General features: G+C 40.5%; 1 long non-coding RNA gene across 1 annotated transcript; it reads left to right on the top strand.

The window, feature by feature from the left end:
- Positions 1-2,336: 2,336 nt before the first annotated feature.
- Positions 2,337-3,694, top strand: LOC146706841 (uncharacterized). Its single transcript, XR_014920685.1, has 3 exons — positions 2,337-2,537; positions 2,648-2,773; positions 2,862-3,694. It is a non-coding gene; the product is annotated as an uncharacterized LOC146706841 (long non-coding RNA).
- Positions 3,695-8,616: the final 4,922 nt, after the last annotated feature.

Raw genomic sequence — 8,616 nt, 5'->3', positions numbered from 1 at the left:
GGGCGGATATATTATTGCCATAACTGGTCACCGAAAGGGAGTGATCATCAACATGACTACTGAGGAGGTTGAAATGGCAGAAAAAGCTAAGCAGGGTGCCCGCATCATCCGTGTATGTACTAAAACGATATAAATCTAAGTATACATAGACATTTTTTTATTCAGCTGAATAAACATGTCTTTTCATGTATTAGGTTAAACAGCACAAAACTCAAAGATATCATGGGCAAGCAGCTGTCCCCCTGTACAAGAATGAGTATACCTGGTTGCAGCGTTACAATCATATCAGAGAGTATGTTGAAGGCGGTTCGGAGGCACCGACTTTTTTCCACAGTTCTAGTGGAGGTGTTCTTCATAGACTACCGGTATTTTTCAAGGCAGCCTGGGAGATGATGAATCTGGGGATTGCCCCCACCTTCAACATGCTACGTTCCTCCTGTAGCACTTACAGCGGGGAAAATAAGTATTTGACACATCAGCATTTTTATCAGTAAGGGGATTTCCAAGTGGACCATTGACACAACATTTCCACCAGATGTTGCCATCAAGCCAAATATTGACGTCATACAAACAAATCAGAACATATAAGTATACAAGTTAAACCACAATAAATAAAGTGAAATGACACAGGGAATAAGTATTGAATACATGGAGATAACAAGGGGCAAAATGACATAGAAAGCCAGGAGATCACCTGAAATCTGTCAGTATTGATAGAGAAATCCTGTCCCCTATCAGTACTAATTGATATCAGCTGCTTTAGTCCTAATTGATGGCCTATAAAGGCTCCTCATTACCCAGAAGGCACACAGGAAAGACTTCATGATGGGTAAAAGCAAAGAACTCTCTCAAGATCTTCGTAATCTTATCGTTGAAAAGCATTTTGATGGGAATGGTTATAGGTGCATTTCCAGAATGCTGAATGTTCCTGTGAGCACTGTGGGGGCCATTATCCGGAAATGGAAAGTGCATCAGTTCACCATAAACCTGCCACGATCAGGTGCTCCACGCAAGATCCCTGTCCGAGGAGTCCAAAGAATAATCAGGAGGGTTCTCCAAGAGCCAAGAACCACTCGGACAGAACTTCAGGAAGACCTTGCATCAGCAGGTACTGTTGTTTCAAAGAAAACTATAAGCAATGCACTGAACCGCCATGGCATCCATGCACGCTCACCACGCAAGACTCCATTGCTGAACAAAAAGCATGTCAAGGCTCGGTTAAAATTTGCGCAACAGCATTTGGAGAAGCCTGTGGATTATTGGACGACTATAGTATGGTCAGATGAAAGCAAAATTGAACTTTTTGGCAGTCATTCTACACACCATGTTTGGAGAAGAAATGGCACTGCTCACCACCCCAAGAACACCATACCAACAGTCAAGTTTGGGGGTGGAAGCATCATGGTTTGGGGCTGCTTTTCAGCAAGGGGTACTGGCAGACTTCATATTATTGAAGGCAGGATGAATGGAGAGATGTACCGGGACATTCTGGATAAAAATCTGCTGCCATCTACCAGGAAGCTAAAAATGAAAAGAGGGTGGACATTTCAGCAAGACAATGATCCCAAACACAAGGCCAAGGAAACAATGAAGTGGTTTCAAAGAAAGAAAATCAAGTTGCTTGAATGGCCCAGTCAATCACCTGACCTAAATCCCATAGAAAATCTATGGAGAGAACTGAAGATTAAAGTTCATAAAAGAGGCCCAAGGAACCTTCAAGATTTAAAGACCGTTTGTGTGGAAGAATGGGCCAGAATCACTCCTGAGCAATGCAGACGACTGGTCTATCCATACAAGAGGCGTCTAGAAGCTGTAATCACCAACAAAGGCTTTTCTACAAAGTATTGAATAAAGTGTGTTCAATACTTATTCCCTGTGTCATTTCACTTTATTTATTATGGTTTAACTTGTATACTTATATGTTCTGATTTGATTGTATGACTTCAATATTTGGCTTGATGGCAACATCTGGTGGAAATGTTGTGTCAATAGTCCACTTGGAAATCCCCTTACTGATAAAAATGCTGATGTGTCAAATACTTATTTTCCCCGCTGTATGTGAGAAAACTTTTCATTTTTATTTTTTGACACACAATGAAGTAGGTTAAAGTGTCATGGGTTTTATTCATGTGGTTTCTTTTTAAAACATTATTCTTTCAGGCCAAGCGACAGTTGGGACGTAAATCTTACGACAGAGTGGCAACATTTATGTGCCATGATGCCATCACAGCCAAAAGATTTTATCAAGGTTATTTAAATAAGCTAAAGTGAAGTCATATATTTATCTATACACTTACATTTATTCATATTTAGTAATATTGCTTTGCACAGCTGAGGACCCTGCAGAGGACACACTCCAGAGCCGAGCACTGACCACCAATGCAATTGCAACATATGCAGCAAATAAAAGGAAAAGGAGAGAGGACAGAGGATCTGTGCAGGACGAGGACAGTGAAGGATCTGACAAGGAAGAGCAGCAGTCATCAGGAACAGAGGAGCTTTTAGACAGAACGCTCTTCCAGTGTAGCAGTAACAAGGTATGTGTGCCCTGATTCCCTTGGTAAGAGTTTTGATTGGTTGCACTTCTTTCATATATAATCATTTACTCCATCATGAACAAAACATATTTAATTTGTACCATAAACAGATGGTGAGCCCAGGTCAGGGTGAGGTTGCCTGTAGTGCCGGAGCCACAATAAGAGAAACTAAACAGGATTTGAAAAAGGGGGTGGAGCATCTACAAAAAGTGACATACCAGTTGCGCAAGAGAAAAGTATGTAATGTATGTTCTTGTGCTTGTTTTTAGTGTTTTCACTGATTACTAATCTTTTACCTTTTTACTTTTACTTTTCTAAAATCAGATGGTGGTCTTTTACAAAAATGATAGGACAGATGTGGGGAAACTCACACAAGAAGACAATCCAGAAGAGGAGGAGGAGGATGAAGCGAGGGAATGGGTTCCTAAGGTGGGCAGGAAAAATCCAGCAGAGTTTCTTCTCCTGCAGTTAAAGATGTAAGTGTTTTGTTTCCACACATCCATGAAAAATGAGTAAAATATATATTTTTCTGTTCTAATAACAGTCTGTGAGCTCATCTGAAGATGATGGGACAGATGACTGGAAACCCACACAGGATGAATCTGAAGGCTATTCAGAAGAGGAGGAAGAACAAGAACGTAAAAGGATTCCTAAGGTAGCCATGAAAAACAAAACTGGGTGTCCTGTGCCACAAAGAGATGTGAAATTCATCCTCAGTTTCAGTGCTTCCACAATCAATCCATCAAAAATGACCAAACATATTGTTGTCTTCTCTGAAAACAGATGGTGGCAGCATCTGAAGAGGATGGGACACATGATAGCAGACCCACACAAGATGAATCTAAAGATGATTCAAAGCAGAATTCTGCTCATTGAACTCTTTTCAGCAGAATTCTGCTCATTCAACTCTTTTCAGCAAAATTTTCAGTTTTTTCTGCTGTTTTCAGAAAAAAACATTTTTCAGCAAAATTCTGCTGATTGAACTCTTTTCAGAAGAAATTTTACTGATTGAACTCTTTTCAGCAAAATATTCAGAGTTTTCACCTCTTTTCTGCCCAAATTCTGCTTATTCACCTCTTCTGAAACATTTTCAGCCTTTCCACCTCTTATCAGCACAATTCTAAGCCTCTTCTGCTCATTTCAGCACAATTGTCAGTCTCTCCACCTCTTCTTTGAGAGAATGACTGTGGCGCAGTGAGATGAGAACCTCCCTTGAGTACCAGAAGGGCCAGGTTCGAATCCCACTCGGGCAATATTTTTTTTGGTTTTTTTTTTCAACTTTTTCAGCTTTTTTCAGCAGACATCCTCAGCGTAAAGGCATCCACACAGCATTTTCGCAGGAAATGCAAATTTTTCTAGTTGCACCTTAGAACACACATGCATCAACACTACAATGAGTTTGTTAGTGGGGCAATCAGAAACGGGCAGTTAGTTCACCAGTAGTGTAGACAGTCAGGGGTAAGAAAACAGCAGGGTCCATCCGGGCAGAAACCTCTCTCTCCCTCTCCTTTCAGAGCGTCCATCGGCTTCTAAACATATTAAAACACTTGAGCTACAATACCAAATGCTATCACATAACGATTTAGCATTAGCATGCTTTGACTGAAAATCACAGAGCTAAACATACAGCATGGCATCACACCACATAATGCGGTAAGCTGCGCTAATTAGCAAGCCGCTAGTTAGCATCACATATCACGCCATTTTACCACTATAACGAATAGTTACAGTACAAATGTCAAGGCACACAGTCTCATTTACCTCTTGCAGATCACAAATAAGTAATATCAGGACCACGGGTAGTCGACCTCAATGATACACTTAGATGCAAAATCCACACCACGTTTGCCTTACGACATCTCTCTCTTCGGACTTAGCTTCTGTGTCCGCTCCCACAGATTCACACAAACTTACCACTCGTCCCGCCCCCATAGCAGAAAAGAATGACATTGACTGGCTCGTCAGCACAACAACCAATGACAATACAATATTGAGATAACTGACATTAGATGGGTAAATAAGCTTAGGTTACACCCCAACATATTTATTGTGCACAGAAAATAACTCTAAATCATGAAACCCTTTTAATTATTGGACTCTTAACTGTAAATGAAATACATTTGTACCAAAGCATATGATTTTTAAACCTTTTATCAACTATTTATATTTTAACCAGTTTTTATAACAGTAGACTTTTTTTTCTTTATACTGCAAGCCCGAATAATTGCAGACAGGGATGCATATAGTTTTGTTATTGTGGAATAGATTAAAGCAATCCTAGATTGCTTTAGAATTAGAATGTTAAAATTAGTAATTTATTTTGGCACTAACCAGAAACACAGTAACAATGTGTGCAGCAGGAACAGATGCACTTCTATGTTTAGGATTCCCACCAGGTGAAGCACTGAAAATATTATTTAAATATGTATATGTATTTTCAACTGGTGTTATTTTGTGGTCTCATTCCCCAAGCAATTTGTTGCCTTATATTGTCCCCAACACTCACTGCTGCTTCTGCAAAGTCAGAGTGCTAAGTGCTGTCTACTACAGGTAACTCCACTTCAAAAAACCTGAACATTCCCTTTAGCTTACTATTTTAATTGGGGGGGGGGGGGGGGGAGACTAAGGAAGCACTTACTGACCAGATGGGGAAAAAAAAGGCTGCACTGTTAAGAGAACTTAACCACCCAGTCTATTGAATATTCACATTCATTCCTTCATGTTACTGTTAACTACACCCGTGTTTTTATGAACTGTTAGGGTGGAAAACCTAAAACGTGTAGGGCAGAGTGCCTTGAGGACCAAGGTTGGAAAACACTGACCTACACCACATCCATCACCCACATAGAGCTTGCGAGAATGCTGTAAAATTCACTGCAAAAGTCTGGATAGCTGTGATAACCAAGTGGCAGCTTTAGTACACATCCACATGTGTGGGATTGTGGTCTGTGGAGGAAATCTGTAGTTTCTATTAACTCAATTAGTATGGCTTTATCCAACAGATTGGATCCTGTACAGAACTGCAGGAAAAGCTGAAGATAATTGAAATCAATTTCTCCAATGTACCTTTTCAGGTAACGAGAAACTGTTGACTGGGCAGCTGTCATCTCCTCTGGAAAGTCTAGAAGCTCCTTCACTGTTTTTACAGTTGGTTTTTTTTCTTCAATGAAATGATGCAGTCCTTCTGGTGGGAGTAAACCAGCTACAGAACCCACAATGGGACGCCAGCACTTGATTACAAACATTGGGGCCTCAATAAGTACTTTTTGTCCTATCTGTGCCAAAACAGGGAGCAGTGTGTCCTTGGTAGGGACCTGCTTGCACTCATGTGCATCAAGTACTTCCAGCAATTCATCTGTATCCACTGAATTGAAGTCATCCAAAGCCTTCAGGAGAACAGATGTTGTGTCAATAGTCCACTTGGAAATCCCCTTACTGATAAAAATGCTGATGTGTCAAATACTTATTTTCCCCGCTGTATGTGAGAAAACTTTTCATTTTTATTTTTTGACACACAATGAAGTAGGTTAAAGTGTCATGGGTTTTATTCATGTGGTTTCTTTTTAAAACATTATTCTTTCAGGCCAAGCGACAGTTGGGACGTAAATCTTACGACAGAGTGGCAACATTTATGTGCCATGATGCCATCACAGCCAAAAGATTTTATCAAGGTTATTTAAATAAGCTAAAGTGAAGTCATATATTTATCTATACACTTACATTTATTCATATTTAGTAATATTGCTTTGCACAGCTGAGGACCCTGCAGAGGACACACTCCAGAGCCGAGCACTGACCACCAATGCAATTGCAACATATGCAGCAAATAAAAGGAAAAGGAGAGAGGACAGAGGATCTGTGCAGGACGAGGACAGTGAAGGATCTGACAAGGAAGAGCAGCAGTCATCAGGAACAGAGGAGCTTTTAGACAGAACGCTCTTCCAGTGTAGCAGTAACAAGGTATGTGTGCCCTGATTCCCTTGGTAAGAGTTTTGATTGGTTGCACTTCTTTCATATATAATCATTTACTCCATCATGAACAAAACATATTTAATTTGTACCATAAACAGATGGTGAGCCCAGGTCAGGGTGAGGTTGCCTGTAGTGCCGGAGCCACAATAAGAGAAACTAAACAGGATTTGAAAAAGGGGGTGGAGCATCTACAAAAAGTGACATACCAGTTGCGCAAGAGAAAAGTATGTAATGTATGTTCTTGTGCTTGTTTTTAGTGTTTTCACTGATTACTAATCTTTTACCTTTTTACTTTTACTTTTCTAAAATCAGATGGTGGTCTTTTACAAAAAGATCGCTCTTCTTGTGAGACATACAAAAGAAAGGAATCTTTTAAACTACTGGTTGTCGAGCTGTATCTCCTCCAGAAAGGGTATTGCAAGCTTCACTGGGAAGTAACCAGCTTGTTTCCACCCTACAACAAACATTCTAGCTATAGCCTGCCATTCTTCACACTGAAAGTCATGCCGGATGAATGGCACTGATCAAATCAGTAAGACAATGACCTCTTCTAACAGTCAGTATTACGGGACAAGATCGTGGTTCAGGGGGTGCTTGGTCAGGAATATTGGCCTCTCCTGTCAGCCCCGGTGAGAGAGACAATGTGTGATGAGGTGGATCAGACTCTTTTTCTGTAAACAGTGTTTCAGGGTTTAGTTCAACCACACTAATATCCACCCTGTTATCCCCACTAATAATAACAACAACTGCAACAGAATCTTCACTTTCACCTACATTTGGCAGACCATCCCATGGTAATGTGTCATTCAGTTCCAAATATCCACTTATGGAAGCTCCATCATTATTTACAAAGTGGTTTGATGGTTCTTAATTTATGTTTTCCACCAACAGATCATCAGCGGCCCGATTATGTTCATTGTCAGTGAGATCTACCACAGAGGGCTGGGTTATTGCATGATCGGCATGTGAGTGAAGTTGGCCCCCCCACCTTCTTCAAATCCAACAAAAGTGGTATCAAACGTTTGTGCTACGTTTGTGCATGCTGCAAAAGTTTATTTTTTGCCGTTTTCATTTTAAAGATATTCAAGAAAAATTTCTAGCGGTCATCAGAGGTCAACCAGCCCCCCACATTAATGGAATCAAAAAAAAACTGGCGTCAAAAGTTTGTGCTACGTTTGTGCTGGTTTGTGCTGCTAAAATTGTCGTTTGTGCTGCCTCTGTTTTAAAGATATTAATGAAAATGCAAACGTCAAAAGGTCAACCAGCCCCCCACATCACCCAAATCAAACAAAAGTTGATGTCACAGGTTTGTGCTATGTTTGTGCTGGTTTGTGCTGCAAAAAATTTTGTTTGTGGCGCTATTATTTTAAAGATAAAGAGGCGGGGTACATCCTGGACAGGTTGCCAGTCTGTCACAGGGCCAACACACAGGGACAGACAACCATTCGCACTCACATTCACACCTATGGGCAATTCGGATTAACCAATTAACCTATCACCACAAGCTGCATGTCTTTGGAGAGAACCCACGCAAACACGGGGAGAACCTGCAAACTCCACACAGAAAGACCCTGGCGTGATGGTGGAATTGAACTCAGGACCTTCTTGCTGTGCAGCAACAGTGCTAACCACCGTGCTGCCGTAATAATAACATTAAATAACATTTATGAAGAAATTTAAAGGGGCATGCCAGTAGGTGCGTATCAGTTTATAATTAGATAAGGTGTTTTGAGCCAATAAGCTGGTTGTGGATCACTGACTACCATGTTTCTTAACATTACCTTACTCCATCTAGTGTGCTACCAGCAGGGTTTATGCTAAAATGCTAATGGTTGTTAAAACATTAACCTAATAATATGTGAACTGTAGCTTTTAAGTCAAATGGTAATATTAACAAAAGTGCTGTCATTTGTATGTGGGCTGTCATGAGCAAGTTGTATAAAATTAACATACACAGGACAGGAGTGCACTTCAGTGATTCAGCAAATCTGAACTCAAAGGCTCCAAACAGCCTGAAGAACTGTAAATCTTAGGTAACTGTCAATGTTACCTGAAAGGGCCGATTTATATTTTTTGCAAGAGTCAAACTTCTGTAGCCATGGTCACA

Source organism: Copadichromis virginalis, linkage group LG6, assembly GCF_057382275.1.
Source record: "Copadichromis virginalis isolate Kocher_CV1m ecotype Utaka linkage group LG6, C_Virginalis_male_GT1.1, whole genome shotgun sequence".
NCBI lineage: Eukaryota > Metazoa > Chordata > Actinopteri > Cichliformes > Cichlidae > Copadichromis > Copadichromis virginalis.
The sequence above is the reverse complement of the archived record's forward strand: the minus strand, read 5'-3'. Positions and strand labels throughout refer to the sequence as shown.